The 19,669-nt window shown below is 38.9% G+C and overlaps 1 long non-coding RNA gene across 1 annotated transcript; it reads left to right on the forward strand.

Moving 5' to 3' along the window:
• The first annotated feature begins 6,009 nt into the window (after positions 1-6,009).
• Positions 6,010-11,183, forward strand: LOC130012966 (uncharacterized). Its single transcript, XR_008788209.1, has 2 exons — positions 6,010-6,166; positions 7,249-11,183. It is a non-coding gene; the product is annotated as an uncharacterized LOC130012966 (long non-coding RNA).
• The last annotated feature ends 8,486 nt before the right edge of the window (positions 11,184-19,669 follow it).

The following is a 19,669-nucleotide window of genomic DNA, read 5'->3' on the forward strand; positions in this document are numbered from 1 at the left end:
ACAATCTGATTAAAATACACATCTATATTTCGTTTCGTGTTTTTTTTTTTATAATTTCGAAGGCCGATACTACATGAAGATCTGACCAGTTGTAGTGGGAGGTCGCATCAGGGGTCATACGAGTGGCTTTTGACCTGTTAGGTTAGGTAGGATAAAAACATAGTCTCGATTATCCTTTTTTTTATTTCATTATGAATGGAAGTCGAACAGCAAATCGGAACGTAATTCAATAAACATCGCAGGCTAGCGATGCCATCGAGAGTTGATTATGGTCTGGATAAGTTAATTAATGTCTAATTAATAATTTAGATAACATTTCAGGCCTAATGAAAGACCTGCAATAGGCAGATTTAGCTCTTGCATAATGTATGTTTAAGGACAGCTGCTGCCTTTAAATACATAGATGTACAGTCGCCGAGCCTTAGATTATCGATTTGTCTTCCCTCTAATTATTGACAGTGTAAAAAATTCACTTATCATTCTGTTTATTGGGGTGTTATAAATAATACCTGTGAATAGGCATCTGTTAGTAGCCCGTTCAATATCCCAGTTAACATTGATGGTTAGATTTACGTAAAGTTTACGTCATTATGGTTAGATTTTGGTTAGCGTCCAATAATGGTAAAATTCTTTGGTTAAATTTACGTTACTTTTACGTCATAATGGTTATGGTTACTTTTACGTCAGAAAATGACGTAAATGTAACGTAAACTTTATGACGGATTACTAACCAATTTTTTTCCCTTTGAATACTTCTTGATTAAATAACATTACAAGTGTGTGCACATTCTAACAATTGATATATAGTCGGAATTCAGACATAATAATTATATATGTATTATTGGTTATAATTCTAACGTTAATCTAACGTAAATTTTACATCAGGTTTCTAACCGTTAGTTTATGGTTAGTTTTCTGACGTAAATCTAACGTTAGTTTTCTGACGTAAATCTAACGTTAGTTTTCTGACGTAAATCTAACGTTAGTTTTCTAACATAAATCTAACGTAAGTTTTCTAACATAAACCTGATATTAGTTGTAAAACGTAAAACAAATGTCAGTTTAATGTCATGATACTAACAATTAAGGGCCTGACAAGACAGCTGTCTAGTCATTAAAATGGGACAAAAATGGGTAAGACCCTGGCTCGCTAGCCTGGAGGTCGGGTGTTCGATCCCTGCATTGGCCGAGAAAGTTCATCCAGATTTCCGGCGTTTTTTCCCCTTGTCAGTGATGCAGGACGAAGAGCCTGACAAGGACAGCTGTCTAGTTGTTCAGATGGGATAAAAAAAAAAAACGAGGTCCCGTGTACACATTGGCATGCATGTAAAAGATCCCTTGACAGTTGGAATTCGATATAAGAGTAGGCCGTAGTGCCACTGTCGGGGCAAAATTCCCCTCATAACACACTGTATGGTGTATGGCCATCTTCATTAGCCCAGTTCGGAGCAGAACAGTTGGACGTTAAACCCCATTTCATTTCATTACATTTTATATCCATTTCTAAGTGGGGGATCACGTGGCTAAGTGGGTAAGACGCTAGCTCGCTAGCCTGGAGGTCGGGTGTTCGATCCCTGCATTGGCCGAGAAAGTTCATCCAGATTTTCCAGCGTGGTTCTCCCTTGTCAGTGATGCAGGACAGAGGGGCTGACAAGGAAAGCTGTCTAGTCGTTCGGATGGGACGAAAAACCGAGGTCCCGTGTACACATTGGCGTGCACGTAAAAGATCCCTTGGCAGTTGGAATTCGATATAAGAGTAGGCCTTAGTGCCGCTGTCCGGGCAAAATTTCCCTCATAGCACACTGTATGGCGTATGCCTGTCTTCATTAGCCCAGGTTAGGAGCAGAAAAGTAGGACGTTAAACTCCATTTCATTTCATTTCATTTCTAAGTGCCCAAGAATAGAGATCTAGCTCCTTTAATAGTTGCGAACTGTAGGTGACACACAAAGAGAAAACGAATGAATGAATGATCTACTCTCATTTCAAATTCCAAATGTCAAGGGTTCTTTTACGTGCACACCCACGTGATGGACTAGACACTGTTTTTTTGGGGTCCTCTGTCCTACACCACTACTAACAAAGGGAACTTTCTCGATCAACATGGGGATCACGTTGGCTAAGTAAGTAAGACGCTGACTCGCTAGCCTGGAGGTCGGGTGTTCGATCCCTGCATTGGCTGAGAAAGTTCATCCAGATTTTCCTGCGTGTTTTCCCCTTGTCAGTGATACAGGACGGAGGGCCGGACAAGAACAGCTGTCTAGTCAGGGATGAAAAACTGAGGTCACGTGTACACACAGGAGTGCACATGAAAGATCCCTTGGTAGTTGGAACTTGATATAAGAGTAGGCCATAGCGCCGCTGCCTGGGCAAAATTTCCTTCATAGCATACTGTATGGCGTATGCTCGTCTTCATTAGCTCAGTTTAGGAGCAGAACAGTAGGACATTAAACCCGATTTCATTTCATTTTTCTCGACAAACACGGAAATTGAACCCCTCATTTGCTAGCCAGTGTGTTACTAATTACTAGAGAGAGAGAGAGAAATGGGGTTTAACGTCTACTCGACACAAACTAGGTCATTTCGGGACTAACATATAGTTTAATTTTTATTTACATAATTCGCTTGCGCGTAGGGGTCTTTAGCAGTGGGAGAAAACCGGAGGTTGGACAAGCGACCCTACTCCTTGTCACGTACAACCGGGGATTCGAAACCACGACAGTCAACTCAATGATAGACTTTATGATACAGCGCCCGCACGCTAACCATTCAGCCATCCAACCCCCCCCCCCCCCCCCCCCGTTACTAATTACTAAGTTTGTGAAATGTAGGTTTTTCCTCATGTAGATTTGTCCTGATGAAATCAGTTTATTGTCCTACTGTTCTGCTCCGACTGGGCTAATGCAGACAGGTACATACCATACAATGTGCTATGAGGGAAATTTTGCCCCAGCAGCGGCACTATGGCCTACTAATATCGAATCCAACTGCCAAGGAATCTTTTCGTGCAAGCCAATGTATACATGGTACCTCGGTTTTTTGTCCCATCTGAGTGACTAGACTACTGTCCTTGTTCCTGCACCTCTGACAAGGGGAAACCATGTCGGAAAATCCTGATGAACTTTCTCTTCCAATGCAGGGATCGAACACGTGCTCTGGATTATCGAGCCAGCATCTTACGCACTTAGCCACCGTGGCTTTATCAAAATTAGTAATGAAGATGTGCTATGACAGAAATTTTGCCTGGACAGCAGCATTACCGCACTTACTAATGAAGATGTGCTAGGAAAGACATTTTGCCTGGAGAGCAGCATTTCCGCATATAGTCATTACCAATAGGTGCACTAATCCGTGCATTCACTAGTCCACTAGTCTGACTCTATAAAATACTATAAATATGAGTATTAAAGAAACCCAGTAGATATGGTGACTGATATCACCCTTCGTAAGGCGATAACCCAACATCACGGCATTTTAACCCGAAATCACAACATTCTAACCATTATAGCATATGCCCTTCTTCATTAGCCCACTTGGAATAAAATAGTAGGATGTTCAAACCCCATTTAAAATTCATTTTCATACTTTTCTGCACCAGTCGGACTATTGAAGATAGTCATACGCAATGCAGAGTGCTATGACGGAAATTTTCTATGGACTGTGGCAGGGCGGAGGATCTGGCAAGGGATAAGGTATAGTTGTTCGGGTCATACGAAAAATCAAGTCCTCATGTACATATTGGCATGCACGTAAAAGACACTCCGACAGTTGTAATTCAATATCAGAGTAGGCCATATAGTGCCGCTATCCGTGCAAAGTTTCCGTCATAGTACACTGTATATAGTGTATGCCTGTCTTCATTAGCTCACTCAGAGCTTAAATCAATGTGTGTTGTTAATGTCATTTAAAATGGCGGCTGTCTACATATACAATAGGCGTTTTTGTGAACCGATTAGATTAGACCGATTAGCTATTATACGCATTTGTGAACCAAGTTGATTATGCTAATCGTTACATTTGTGAGACGATTTAACTCAACTGATTAGGAAAATCGACCTAATCGTCCCAGGAGGTGTTTAGGCGATTAGATTTGACGTTTTCAAAATGGCGGAATGTTCGACATCGTAAGTAATTTTTAATGCTTATTGTTGTTTTTCTCCATAAAAAATGTTTTTTTAAAACGCATTTGATGTGTTTAAAGTAGCTAAGTCTCTAACTCAATATCATCCAAAATCTTCAACATTGAAAACACGATTTATTTGTCAAATTATATCAACATTCATGTTGTGATCTTAACGGGAAAAGATGGGCTTTTGATATCCAATATTTAAGACAAAATAAACATTTTACCATTGGTACACGAATCGTGTACCATAATGCGCTTCAGCCCTAGTTGTATCAAGAGACTCGAGGGACGAGGCTAGACACATTGCACCAAATCAAACGGCGTATGTAAACTGGAATAACCAGACGCTAGAAATTTGCACTCGCTTGAGACTGCTGGCTTATTTCGCCGAACATAACGGATTTGAAATTGGAGTAAAAACGGAAACCATTGAATGTAAATCAGTTTATATACATTCATACTACAGTATTATATGCATTGCGACCCACTTTTGTCAATTTCTAGGTCCCAAATGTTAGCGATTTAGCTCCTTTAATGTTAACTTTATAGTCCACAAGAATGTTAGATCACCTCTGGCTCTAAGCAATTTTAGGCCCTCTAGGTGCCAGCAGTGTCACTGTAATCTGTAGGTAACTTGGACTACACGTGAAACACACGCCCCCCTCGTCATGTTACCAGAGACAATTTTTTTTCTGATCGGTGTCCGTGGTGGCAGCCATCTTACCAAATCGTAATTATCAAATTTCACATTTGTGGACCATAGCTAATCAAATCGAAATCATACCAAATCGTACTAGCAAATCAAAACCTAATCTAATCGACTCACAAAAACGCCTAATATATAAAATAGGTCATGAGTCGATTGGTGCCGTTTTTTTATTTCGAATTTAAAAGTTCAACACTTAATTATATAAGTTGTAAAACCATATAAAAATAAAGGTTGGACCAAGACTAGTTCCATTTTTTTAAGTTATGAATCTGAAAAATAGATAAGATAGAGCGAAGCTCTACAGCATCGCGCGAAGCGCGGTGCTTGAGCAAAGCTCTTTTCCGGTAACACAGGAGCGTAATTGAAAATGTTACCCACAGACTGTTGATTAAGAAAAAATTCAGACTGAAACCGGATACACTGGAGAAAACAGGCAATGCGCATGTCAACTTACCAAATCTCGTCCAAGCAAGATTACGCGCCTCATAGAACTATTTCTATGATGCGTCTAATCAATGACGTCACATATTTTTTACGTCAATGAAAATAATTCTCACACTTTTTTGTTCTTTTTTTTAAAAACAAAATTAATGTATAAAATTTAGATCTAAATAAAAATCAATTTTGAAAAACTAAATTATTTAACATTTTTTGTATCACTTGAGAAAATTAATTATGAAGGTTTTATATTTGACAATAATCAGCTTCGCTCTACTCAGGCAATGCCTGTTACATATTAATGACCCAGTCAATTAACATAGAGATCTACTCTAGCTAAAAAAGTCCATATATTTATCGTCTCTCGATAAAAGACCTATCTCTGAAAATTAAAATTCCCCGATTTGATTATTCTTTTAATATAACATAATTATGTAACCTCATATAAAATATGGTAGAGCGTATACAAACAAATTATATGAATAGATTCATTATCAGAAATATTACAGGCCTTTCAAACGAACAGCCGCCATTTTTAGAACTACATAGATGTAAAAATATATTTTTATCGACTCGGGCAAGGTCAAGGTCACGATCTGTTCACGGTTGATGATTGTGTTTAAATCGGTTTATATCATATTATTTCTATTCACATTACAATATTTTTTTTATAGGTTACGGTTATTGTTGTTATTTATCTAAATCGCTTCAATTATTTATTAAATATTTTTTGTTTGTTCGTTTGACCGGAACGTACGGAATTCTGGGATTTAAAATGGCGGCATAATGTAATTATTATTTTTCCCAAAGAAGAAATGATGCCGTGATTTAAAGTTAAATAAAGCTATTCCACACATACACACACGATTTTGGATTCAGCAAAGTAAAGTTGAAGGTAAGTGCACTTTTTATGCGAACTTCCGTTGACAGTATACCGATAGATCTAATGTTGATAAAAAAAATAATCTGGCCGTGGAAAAAGTTTGCACGCAACTTTGTATATCAGACAGTCAGTATTTGTTTTTAACACGATGCAGTTACATTGTCCGTAAACCATACTATTCATAAACAAAATCAACATTGCTTTAAGTTATCGAAAGTAATACTGGTTCCAAAATTGTTTTTAAAAAATCTGGATCCAAAAATTATCAAACACATAACGAATTTATTAATGATGTAGACTGTTAAAATTCAGGCTGTGCTGATTATAATATAAGTACATGTAGTATTTTCTAAACATTTTTATGGGTGTTTCAGGTTGGGTTTTTTTGTTGTTATTGTACTGATATTTTTGCAAATTTAATAATGCATAATGCAAGAGCTAAATCTATATATTGTACGTAGGTTAAGTAGGTATTTCTTGAGACTGTAAATGTTAAAAATTTTTATAAGACATTTTAATGTATTAACTTGCTAAGTCTATAATCAAGTCTCAATGCCATCGGGTACTCGAGATGTTCACAGATTCAAACACTGGCGGTTAATGTTAATGATTTAATTTAATTGAAAAATGGATAATCAAGACTCTAATTATATACATAGGCCTATAACATTAAATAACAAGTTTGCCCGTACATACTTGTACATAAAGGTTTCAGTCCTACTCCCCTGCTTATTTTTTCTTGTGGTGGCCAAGAAAGTTCATCAGGATTTTCTGGCATGGTTCCTCTTTTAACTGGTGCAAGACAGAGGGGCTGGTAAGGGCTAATGTACAGTTGTTCGGATAGGACAAAAAACCAAGCTCTTTTGTACACACGGTCCAGTCAAAATTTCCATCACAGCACACTTTCAAGCATTTGTCCAACTTCTTTAGCCCAGTTTGAGCAGAACAGTATGATGTTGAACCCCATTTCATTACAGATCCACAGTAGGTTGGCTGTCAGCCCAGTTGGAGCTGAACAGTAGGCCGTTTAACCCAATTACGTTTTTTTGGGGAGTATAAAGTTGCTTTTTATTTATTTTTTTTTTTTTTTACAGATCCTACATGTATATTTGAGCACCCTTGGTGGCAGTAATGACAAAGAAGTTCTAAAAAGATTTATATGGGCTTTATAATGATAGTTAGACAACACTACTACTTGCCAAACACTACTACTTGTCACATAACGTAATGATATAAATATATATGTATCTATGGTAGCACAAATATCATCAGAATGTAGGCCAAAGCTTTACAAGCATTGTAGGCCTAAAATACTTTCTGTCTGAACTTTTGACAGTCAATTCTTTGATGACTAGTTAGTTTAGAGCAGATATCCTGTCACAGTATTATATAACAGCTCTTTGGCTTAAAGTTTAAACTGAGTTGTATCAGTGAGTTGAAAATCATCTGTGTTCCTGTTATTGCTCCCTGCTGCAGCCAGTAAACAATAACCTTTTGCGTTCCTTACAAATCTTCCAATTTTTACTGATAGATCAACCATAGCAAAGATCTCTATTAAGATTATATTTGTAATGTTTGTAACAAATTCTATGACATAGGTATAATATTGGTGTAGTTAAGTATATACCATATTTATGCACACATTTCAATGTTGGCATATTATTAGTCTCTATCATCTAGAAAAAAATATTCTATATTCTACGAATATTAGTGTGGTTGCGTTGTCAACATTTGAGAATAATCGGTCATAGGCTAGATTATCCGGTCTTTTACATTATCATAAACAAAGTCTAAGGAAGGTAACTAGTCCTAAAACAAGATGTTGACGCCCATGAAATTTATATAAGAATGCCATTTCCGAAAGTCCATTTGATTGCATTGTCAGTTCAATATCCAACACTCTTAATTTTTTTTTATTGTAAAATTTCTCTCTTCATGGGCCATATCTATGTTGTTTTTTTTTATTGAATCCTAATTCGTCATCACGATTCATGTTTGTTTATAAATGCAAGTGTTATTGACAACTGTCCCAGGCCCTCATTATTTATATGGCCCAACTTTTCTTCGGCGTACACCGGCACGGTATTAGACTAGGATAACAGTCTCGAAACTCGTGGAGTTGAAAAACATTAGTCTTATATACCGCCTCTACTTAATTATGGATGTAGGTCGGAAAAATGTAAAATTTGGCAATTTGACTTATACTCAACATCGACTTATACCCTGTATGGTAATGTGATGATGCCCCCTCTTCCAGACAAGACATAGGCTATAACTGTTTCAAATGACAAGTGCTAAATGAAGTATTTATGTGGTCTTTGGTGAAAGAAATGAAATGAAATGAAATGGGGTTTAACGTCCTACTATTCTGCTCCTAACCTGGGCTAATGAAGACGAGCATATGCCATACAGTGTGCTATGAGGGAAATTTTGCCTGGGCAGCGGGGCTACGGCCTACTCTTATATCGAATTCCAACTGCCAAGGGATCTTTTACGTGCACGCCAATGTCTACACGGGACCTCAGTTTTTCGTCCCATAACGACTAGACAGCTGTCCTTGTCAGTCCCTCCATCCTGCATCACTGACAAGGGAAACCACGCCGGAAAATCAGGATGAACTTACAGGGATCGAACACCCGATCTCCAGGCTAGCGAGCCAGCGTCTTACCCACTTAGCCACTTGATCCCCCCCCTTTGGTGAAAGAGAGAGAGAGAGAAATGGGGTTTACTGTCCACTCGACACAAACTAGGTCATTTCGGGACTAACATATGGTTTAATTTTTTATTTACATAATTCGCTTGCGCGTAGGGGTCTTTAGGAGTGGGAGGAAACCGGAGGACCCGGAGAAAACCCATGAAGTTGGACAGGCGACCCTACTCCTTGCCACGTACAACTGGGGATTCGAAACCACGCCAGTCGACTCAATGACAGACTTTATGATACAGTGCGCGCACGCTAACCATTCAGCCATCCACCCCCCCCCCTTTGGTGAAAGAAAACAGAGCTGTGGCTAGTGAAATGAAAGTTTAACGTCCTACTGTTTTGCTCTGAACTGGGCTAATGAAGATGGGCATACGCCATACAGTGTGCTATGTGGGAAATTTTGCCCGGACAGTGGCACTACGGCCTTCTCTTATATCGAATTCTAACTTCAAGGGCTCTTGTACGTGCACGCCAATGTGTACATGGGACCTCATTTTTTTGTCCTATTTTAATGACTAGACAGCTGTCTTGTCTAGCCCTCTGTCCTGCATCACTGACAAGGGAGAACCATGCCGGAAAATCTGGAATAACTTTCTCGGCCAATGCAGGGATCGAACACCCGACCTCCAGACTAGATAGCCAGTGTCTTACCGACTTAACCAACGTGATCCCCGTTGTGGCTACAATTCCTGGATTTGAAGGTCAGGTATGATATGAAACGAATATTTTGAACCGGTTCACCAATGCAACCAATCCGTGACGGGTTAACTGATAGAGGGTTACATCCTTGATATAAATATACTTGTCGCGGGTTTTAAAAATAGAAATATATATATAAAGGTAGCTCAAAATTCATCTCTACATGTACATAGGCCAAGGGGGGATCATGTGGCTAAGTGGGTAAGACGCTGACTCGCTAGCCTTGAGGTCGGGTGTTCGATCCCTGCATTGGCCGAGAAAGTTCATCCTGATTTTCCGGTGTGGTTTCCCATTGTCAGTGATGCAGGATGGAGGGCCTGACAAGGACAGCTGTCTAGTCGTTTGGATGGGACAAAAAAAAAACCAAGGTCCAGTGTACACATTGGCATGCACATAAAAGATCCCCTGGCAGTTGGAATTCGATACAAGAGTAGGCCATAGCGTTGCTGCCTGGGCAAAATTTCCCTTATAGCACACTGTATGGCGTAACCTTTTGCGTCTCTTCAAAATATTTCAAATCTTTTGTCATGGATCAACCATTGCAAATATCCGTGTTACAATTATATTTGAAATGTGTTAAACCAATTCTGCAACACATGTAATATTGGTGTAGTATATATCTTTGTTTATACACCCACATATCAATTTTGGCCCTGTTTGTCCGTACACTGGGTGTGAAATGTGAATCATTCCGATTGTGAGAGGACAAGCATTATCAATATACAGCTTTTCAGGACTTTGCCTTCCTTGGTTAATTCTCCCTTTTTCAAATGCAATAGATGCTGTGTTTATTCTTAATTGATCTTTTTCAAATTTGTGTTACACACTGGAATCATGAGAGGACGAAACCTATCAATATTCAGCATTCCACAACATTCCATTCCAGTGTCGGCCGAGAAAGTTCTTCGTGATTTCCAGACTTGGTTTCCTCCCCTTGTCAGAGGTGCAGGACAGAGGGCCTGACAAGGAGGGACAGCTGTCTAGTCGTTTGGATGGTACGAATGACCGAGGTCCTGTGCACACATTGGTGTGCACGTGAAAGATCCCTTGGCAGTTTGAATTCGATATAAGAGTAGGCTTTAGCGCCGCTGTCTGGATAAAATTCCATAATAGGACACTGTATAGCATATTTCCATGTCATTAGCCCTGTCGGAATAGGACATTAAACCCCATTTCATTTCACTCATTCCAAAGTTAACTCCTATTCCATCAATACCTTGAGCAAATAAGATAGAGGCTATAGGTTTTGGCCCAATTTGGTCAATATCCCAGTTTTTTCTTTCTTATATGCATATCAGCACTTTCATAGCGCTAATGTAGACCTTTTTCTTGAACATTTTCCCTTGTCAGTGATGCCGGACAGAGGACCTGACATGGATGGCTGACTAGTCATACGGAAGGGACCAAAAAAACAAGGTACAGTGTAAACTCAAGTGTGTGTGTGTGAAAGATCCCTTGGCAGTTGGAATTTTATATAAGAGTACGCCATAGCTCTGCACACTGTGTGGCATATGCCCGTCTTCATTTCTCAAACAGCTGTGGATAAAAACTGTTAATATTTAAATGTGTATTTTGTATTTTATAACATTATATTTTTGTCTTTTAAATAAAGTATATGTATACATACTTGTAGTATATTTTGTCATATTATTCTGCTAGATTTTTAACTTTTCTGTGCAATACATTTAGAATTCTGACTGGTTATGGGTAGATAGAGAGCAATGGGGTAAAACATCCAATAGACATAAACTGTCCTTTGGGACTAAGTGATTCAATTCAAGTTGAATAATTCATCCGCACCAGGAATCTTTAGTAGTAAGAGGACCCAGAGAAAACCCATGTTCAAGTTGGGTGTGGAAACAAACCACTTGACTCAATGACAGACCTTATGATCTAAAGCGCACACGTTGGACCACTCAACTTTTAGCCTCACCCACGGGTCAGGAAAATTTGATTATTGATTGAATGTACTTCCCTTTTACTGCCGCAAATAATGAATAATTTTGAAGGTTTTAATGGTTTGTTATATTTTCGTAACTTTGGTCATCAAAATTTGACATTAGAATTGCATCCGTAAATGATGTTAATTTAATGTTAGATTTACGTTATAATGGTCGGTTAGATATCCATCATTTTGCTCATCCTTTTAACGACAATTTAACGTCAGGAAATGACGTTAATCTAGCGTAAAGTTTACGTTATATTTACGTTATATTTACATCATTTTCTGACGTAAATCTAACGTAAAGTTTACGTCATTTTCTGACGTAAATCTAACGAAAATGACGTAAACTTTACGCAAATTTTACGTTAGATTTACGTCAGAAAATGACGTAAAGTTTACGTTAGATTTACGTCAGAAAATGACGTAAATATAACGTAAAAATGACGTAAAGTTTACGTTAGATTAACGTCATTTCCTGACGTAAAATTATCGTTAAAAAGATGAGCAAAATGATGGTAAACTGACTGACCATTTTTACGTAAATGTAACGTAAAATTAACATCATATTGTTATGTGGGATAATCGAACCCGTTCCTTTTTAACACATCTTCCCACCAATTTCACATGTTTTACATCAACCCAGCGGAAAATGTTTTCAATGTATTGAGATTTGACTTCACAAATTCACTTTTCCGTTTCAAAATCTCGTTGAATCAGTCAACCATATTATGACGTGTAATAAAAGGGGAGATAACTACAAATACGCGTGTTTCAGGATAACGACCACATTTGTTCTGGATTGGCTAACTCCTGCGCTAACTGGAATATTAAACCAAGTGGCGTGGTTTCGATCGCAGCTTGTACGTGGAAAGGAGTAGGGTCGCCTGTCTAACCTCGTGAGTTTTCTCCACCCAACTGCTAAATATTCATACTCGCAGCAAATTATTGAAAGAAAATTGAACCATATGTTAGTTCCGAAAAAAAACCTAGTTTGAGTCGAATGGACGTTAATCCCTATTCCCGTCAGAACACTGATATACATCCTCGTCAACATAAATGGATTAATTTATCCTGATTTGCCGTTTGTGATTGTGTGTGATATTGCAACCCTGAGACCCTGAATAATAGACCAGTTATATTGGAATCATATGTTATACCTATACATTAACCGCCGAGTGTCTCGTTACCTCGTCCCTTAACGCGTTAACATAGCACGTATAGTGGCGGATCCTTGTTGGGACCCTTTGGCGCGGCCCCGCTAAATTATTGACATTGTAAAAAATTCACTTATTATTTTGTTTATCGGGGTGTTATGAATAATATTTTATCAGCTGGGAGTTGCGGCTGGCTCATGTAATCCAGTTACTGAGAGTTAATTAGACCGTCAATGTGTACGGGTGTGTCTAATGAGCAGTGAACAAAGCGATTTTTTTTCATATTGAATGGCTTCTAAACCTTCTGAAGCCATAGAAAGTGACTACTATCGGAATGTTAAAGATTGCACAGTGGATTCAATTCAGTTAGAGAGAGAGGGGGGTTTGAAAACCATACTACTAGAAAAAGAAAGCCACACCTACATGGGGATAGAATACAGATTCTTCAGACGATTCTCGAAAGTAGCAACCCTCACCGTATATGACTTTCCAGTCTCTTACTCAGACGACTATTTTCATAATATTATGACCGATATTCGGTACGTCAGATCCTTCAAAGACCAAAGACTGCCGGGCACTAGAGTTTACAAGAGAGTAAGAGAGGTGGAAATATAAATCAAGACGGAGGAAATGAAAAATATTCCACAGATAATAGTTCTGAAGACCCCTCACGGAGATGCCAGAGTCCGAGTCGTAACACCAGGCCCAGCTTATCCATGCTTCCTATGCGAGAGGTTGGGCCACTCACGCAAGGAGTGCCCTTTTCGAGGCCCAGAAAGGGAAAAGAACAAACGGCCAGCACAACACCCAGTTCCAGAAGCAACAAAGCCAGTCGAGGACAGTAAAACAGTGATCGAAACAGTAACCCAGTCACCGCCAGTAACACAGTCTCCGCCAATAGAACCAAAGGCACCGAAACGAAGGAGAGAAGAGGGGGGTAGAACAGCAGCAAAAGAAACAAGCTTCGAATTTACAAAGCCAAGACCACCTGCAATAAAAATAAATGAGAGCAGCTTTAACATCCAAGAATGCAGCTACCATCCCTCAACCTCAACACCTCTTGAGATCAGCTTCGATCCGAACATTGACAGTTTTATTGCTATCGACTAAAAAAAAAAAAAAAAAAAAATCCTTAATCAAACATAACACGTGATTGTCTGCGATATCACCTCGGTGGAAGCGGACGTAAAATACAACAAACTACTACTACCCAAGTGGCGTGAATGGTCAATTAGTACTCCAAAGCTATCGACTAAATTTATCTCAGATAAAGTAGCCTAGCTAAGACTCCAAAAAGACTTCTCAAATCCAGAAAGACTACTAGATACTACAAAGATCATCTAGTCCAAAAATAGATTTAAGGTTGTTTTTATTTTTATTTTTATACCTTCACAAGGTATAAGGTGTATTTTCTTTATATTTTGCATTCTTAATCTATCTTACTTTATTTTACTTTATTTTCTTTAATTTACTTTATTTTCTTTTCCTTACCTCCTTCCTCAGTGCTTTATTGTTAGAATATTATTTTTACCTTATTTCTATATATTAGATATAAGCTTATTTTCTTAAATTCTCTTTCTATTTCATATTTTGTCCACTCCTAATCTAATCTATTTTTTGTTACTGCTTTTTACCCCTTTTTCAACTCTATATACCACTTTATTTATTTATTTATTTATTTTTATTTATTTCTCTATTCTGTATCTATTTAATCATTTTACTTTTCTTCCTATCATCTACTAACAAAGAAGCTCAGTGTACAAGCCAATCAACTGATTGAACTCGTCACAAGCTTCTTAAAACAATAACAAGCTAATTCATTTCTATAGCTAACAAACCTGATAACTGTTAAGTACACACATACAAGCAATAGGAACCCATAGTTAATTAGTATTAATAACACTGATTGACTAGCGCTTCTTTGTGGAAAGGGGTAACAACAGGTATATCAGCTTACGTCAATAATTAACGACAGAATACATCCTTAAAGGGACAATAAAACTCTTGCTGGCTTGAAAGCTCCAGAAAATAAATAATATCTCTATCTAAGTACAAGATGTTTAAGTGTCCTACCTGTTGTGTAAATTATCCATTACATCCTATTTTTACTTGTCCAGAGGGTTCGAAAACATTTTTAAATCGAAGTTTCATTTGAAAAGGTTTACGTTAGACGTTTCAAACCATTATGTTGAATTTTTCAAAATTTTTAAATAAGGTGTGTTAAGATGAAATTTGTATCATCAATTAATTGAAATATTGTAAAATAGTACAATTTGTTGACCAGAATAAAGATTGGGACATATTATTCAGTTACAACAAGAGTGGTATTGAGCCTTTAATCAAAACTGTTCAGTCCCTCCTTTTGTTTTCGATTGTATCTTTCGGCAGCATAAGAACGATGACAATCGACAGAGGCTATCGCACCCATGTCCATGGCTGACGCTTTTTACAGCAGCCCTGCACCGAAGTTCTTTCCTGCGGCAAAAAGGAGAGAGGAACAGCCTCACGTCGTACTAGTGAGGCCACTGGAAGGCAAGTCCTTTCAAGGAGCCAAACTTACGGTTTATTGGGGTGTTATAAATAATATTTACCGGCTGGGAGTTGCGGCGAGCTCCTGTAATCTAGCTACTTAGAGGCCTGGAATGGAGAACGGTTTGAGAATGGGATTCCTGCTCTCAGGTGTTCTATGTCGATCAGGTGTCCGCACTAAGCCAGGCGTCAATATGGATTCAATGGGGGAGCCCGTAGTATCCAGGTTGTCTAAGGAGGGACGAACCGGCCCAGGGCAGAAATGCAGCAGGCAAAGGTCCCCGTGTCCGGCAGTAGTGGGATCGCACCTGTGAATAGGCATGTGTTAGTAGCCCGTTCAAAATAATCGAACCCATTCCTTTTTAACACATCTTCCCAGCCATTTTACATTTTTACATCAACCCAGCCCAAATTGTTTTCAATGTATTCAGATTTGACTTCGCTAATTCAATTCGTGGCTTCAAGTTCTCATTGAATCAGTCTACCATATGGAATGTTAATTTATTCAGGTTTGTAATAGCAGGGAGATAACTACAAATACGAGTGTTTCCGGTCTCAAATCACATTTGGTCTGGAATGGCGAACCCCTGCTTTAAATGGATTATAAGGTCTATCATTAACCCAAGTGGCGTGGTTTCGATCTCAGCTTGCACGTGGAAAGGACTCGTGGGTTATCTCTGGGCCCTCGAGTTTCATCCAACTGCTAAATATCCATACTCACACCTAAATTACTGAAATAAAATTAAACCATATGCTAGTCCCGAAAACGTCGAATTCGTGTCGAATGGACGTTGATCCCTATTCCAGTCAAAACACTGATATACGTAGTCGTCAATAGACAATCAACGTAAATTGATTATTTTATCCTGATTTGCCGTTTGTAATTGTGTAATACTGCAACCCTGTCTTGCGGTCGAAGGATGTAAGTGAAGTTTATTAGTGTACTTAATCTTAACGGAAGTGGCTGGGAGTTGCGGCGAGCTCCTGTAATCTAGCTACTTAGAGGCCTGGAATGGAGAACGGTTTGAGAATGGGATTCCTGCTCTCAGGTGTTCTATGTCGATCAGGTGTCCGCACTAAGCCAGGCGTCAATATGGATTCAATGGGGGAGCCCGTAGTATCCAGGTTGTCTAAGGAGGGACGAACCGGCCCAGGGCAGAAATGCAGCAGGCAAAGGTCCCCGTGTCCGGCAGTAGTGGGATCGCACCTGTGAATAGGCATGTGTTAGTAGCCCGTTCAAAATAATCGAACCCATTCCTTTTTAACACATCTTCCCAGCCATTTTACATTTTTACATCAACCCAGCCCAAATTGTTTTCAATGTATTCAGATTTGACTTCGCTAATTCAATTCGTGGCTTCAAGTTCTCATTGAATCAGTCTACCATATGGAATGTTAATTTATTCACGTTTGTAATAGCAGGGAGATAACTACAAATACGAGTGTTTCCGGTCTCAAATCACATTTGATCTGGAATGGCGAACCCCTGCTTTAAATGGATTATAAGGTCTATCATTAACCCAAGTGGCGTGGTTTCGATCTCAGCTTGCACGTGGAAAGGACTCGTGGGTTATCTCTGGGCCCTCGAGTTTCATCCAACTGCTAAATATCCATACTCACACCTAAATTACTGAAATAAAATTAAACCATATGCTAGTCCCGAAAACGTCGAATTCGTGTCGAATGGACGTTGATCCCTATTCCAGTCAAAACACTGATATACGTAGTCGTCAATAGACAATCAACGTAAATTGATTATTTTATCCTGATTTGCCGTTTGTAATTGTGTAATACTGCAACCCTGTCTTGCGGTCGAAGGATGTAAGTGAAGTTTATTAGTGTACTTAATCTTAACGGAAGTGGCTGGGAGTTGCGGCGAGCTCCTGTAATCTAGCTTCTTAGAGGCCTGGGATGGAGGACGGTTTGAGAATGGGATTCCTGCTCTCAGGTGTTCTATGTCGATCAGGTGTCCGCACTAAGCCAGGTATCAATATGGATTCAATGGGGGAGCCCGTAGTATCCAGGTTGTCTAAGGAGGGACGAACCGGCCCAGGGCAGAAATGCAGCAGGCAAAAGTCCCCGTGTCCGGCAGTAGTGGGATCGCACCTGTGAATAGGCATCTGTTAGTAGCCCGTTCAAAATAATCGAACCCATTCCTTTTTAACACATGTTCCCACCAATTTCACATGTTTTACATCAACCCAGCGCAAATTGTTTTCAATGTATTCAGATTTGACTTCACAAATTCACTTTTCCGTTTCAAGATCTCGTTAAATCAGTCAACCATATTATGACGTGTAATAAAAGGGGAGATAACTACGAATACGCGTGTTTCAGGCTAACACCTGCGCTAACTGGATTATTAAACCAAATGGCGTGGTTTCGATCGCAGCTTGTACGTGGAAAGGAGTAGGGTCGCCTGTCTAACCTCGTGAGTTTTCTCCGGGCACCGGGGTTCCACCCAACTGCGAAATATCCATGCTCGCAGCAAATTATTGAAAGAAAATTGAACCATATGTTAGTTCCGAAAAAAACCTAGTTTGAGTCGAATGGACGTTAATCCCTATTCCCGTCAGAACACTGATATACATCCTCGTCAACATAAATGGATTAATTTATCCTGATTTGCCCTTTGTGATTGTGTGTAATATTGCAACCCTGAGACCCTGAATAATAGACCCGTTATATTGGAATCATATGTTATACCTATACATTAACCGCCGAGTGTCTCGTTACATCGTCCCTTAACGCGTTAACATAGCACGTATAGTGGCGGATCCTTGTTGGGACCCTTTGGCGCGGCGCGGCGCCGCTAAATTATTGACAGTGTAAAAAATTCACTTATTATTTTGTTTATCGGGGTCTTATGAATAATATTTTATCAGCTGGGAGTTGCGGCTGGCTCATGTAATCCAGTTACTGAGAGTTAATTAGACCGTCAATGTGTACGGGTGTGTACAGTGAACAAAGCGAATTTTTTCATATTGAATGGCTTCTAAACCTTCTGAAGCCATAGAAAGTGACTACTATCGGAATGTTAAAGATTGCACAGTGGATTCAATTCAGTTAGAGAGAGAGAGGGGTTTAAAAACCATACTACTAGAAAAAGAAAGCCACACCTACATGGGGATAGAATACAGATTATTCTGACGATTCTCGAAAGTAGTAACCCTCACCGTATATGACTTTCCAGTCTTTTACTCAGACGACTATTTTCATAATATTATGACCGATTTTCGGTACGTCAGATCCTTCAAAGACCAAAGACTGCCGGGCACTAGAGTTTACAAGAGAGTAAGAGAGGTGGAAATAGAAATCAAGACGGAGGAAATGAAAAATATTCCACAGATAATTGTTCTGAAGACCCCCTCACGGAGATGTCCGAGTCGTAACACCAGGCCAAGCTTCTCCATGCTTCCGATGCGAGAAGTTGGGCCACTCACGCAAGGAGTGCCCTCTTCGAGGCCCAGAAAGGGAAAAGAACAAACGGCCAGCACAACACCCAGTTCCAGAAGCAACAAAGCCAGTCGAGGACAGTAAAACAGTGATCGAAACAGTAACCCAGTCACCGCCAGTAACACAGTCTCCGCCAATAGAACCAAAGGCACCGAAACGAAGGAGAGAAGAGGGGGGTAGAACAGCAGCAAAAGAAACAAGCTTCGAATTTACAAAGCCAAGACCACCTGCAATAAAAATAAATGAGAGCAGCTTTAACATCCAAGAATGCAGCTACCATCCCTCAACCTCAACACCTCTTGAGATCAACTTCGATCCGAACATTGACAGTTTTATTGCTATCGACTAAAAAAAAAAAAAAAAAAAATCCTTAATCAAACATAACACGTGATTGTCTGCGATATCACCTCGGTGGAAGCGGACGTAAAATACAACAAACTACTACTACCCAAGTGGCGTGAATGGTCAATTAGTACTCGTACTGATAACACCTAATGCACCAGAGCTCCAAAGCTATCGACTAAATTTATCTCAGATAAAGTAGCCTAGCTAAGACTCCAAAAAGACTTCTCAAATCCAGAAAGACTACTAGATACTACAAAGATCATCTAGTCCAAAAATAGATTTAAGGTTGTTTTTATTTTTATTTTTATACCTTCACCAGGTATAAGGTGTATTTTCTTTATATTTTGCATTCTTAATCGATCTTATTTTATTTTACTTTATTTTCTTTAATTTACTTTATTTTCTTTTCCTTACCTCCTTCCTCAGTTATTTTTACCTTATTTCTATATATTAGATATAAGCTTATTTTCTTCAATACCCCTATTTCATATTTTGTCCACTCCTAATCTAATCTATTTTTTATTACTTCTTCTTTTTACCCCTTTTTCAACTCTATATACCACTTTCCTATATTTATTTATTTATTTATTTATTTATTTCTATTTTTCTGTATCTATTTAATCATTTTACTTTTCTTTCTATCATCTACTAACAAAGAAGCTCAGTGTACAAGCCAATCAACT

The sequence above is a fragment of the Patella vulgata genome, chromosome 5 (assembly GCF_932274485.2).
Source record: "Patella vulgata chromosome 5, xgPatVulg1.2, whole genome shotgun sequence".
Lineage (NCBI taxonomy): Eukaryota > Metazoa > Mollusca > Gastropoda > Patellidae > Patella > Patella vulgata.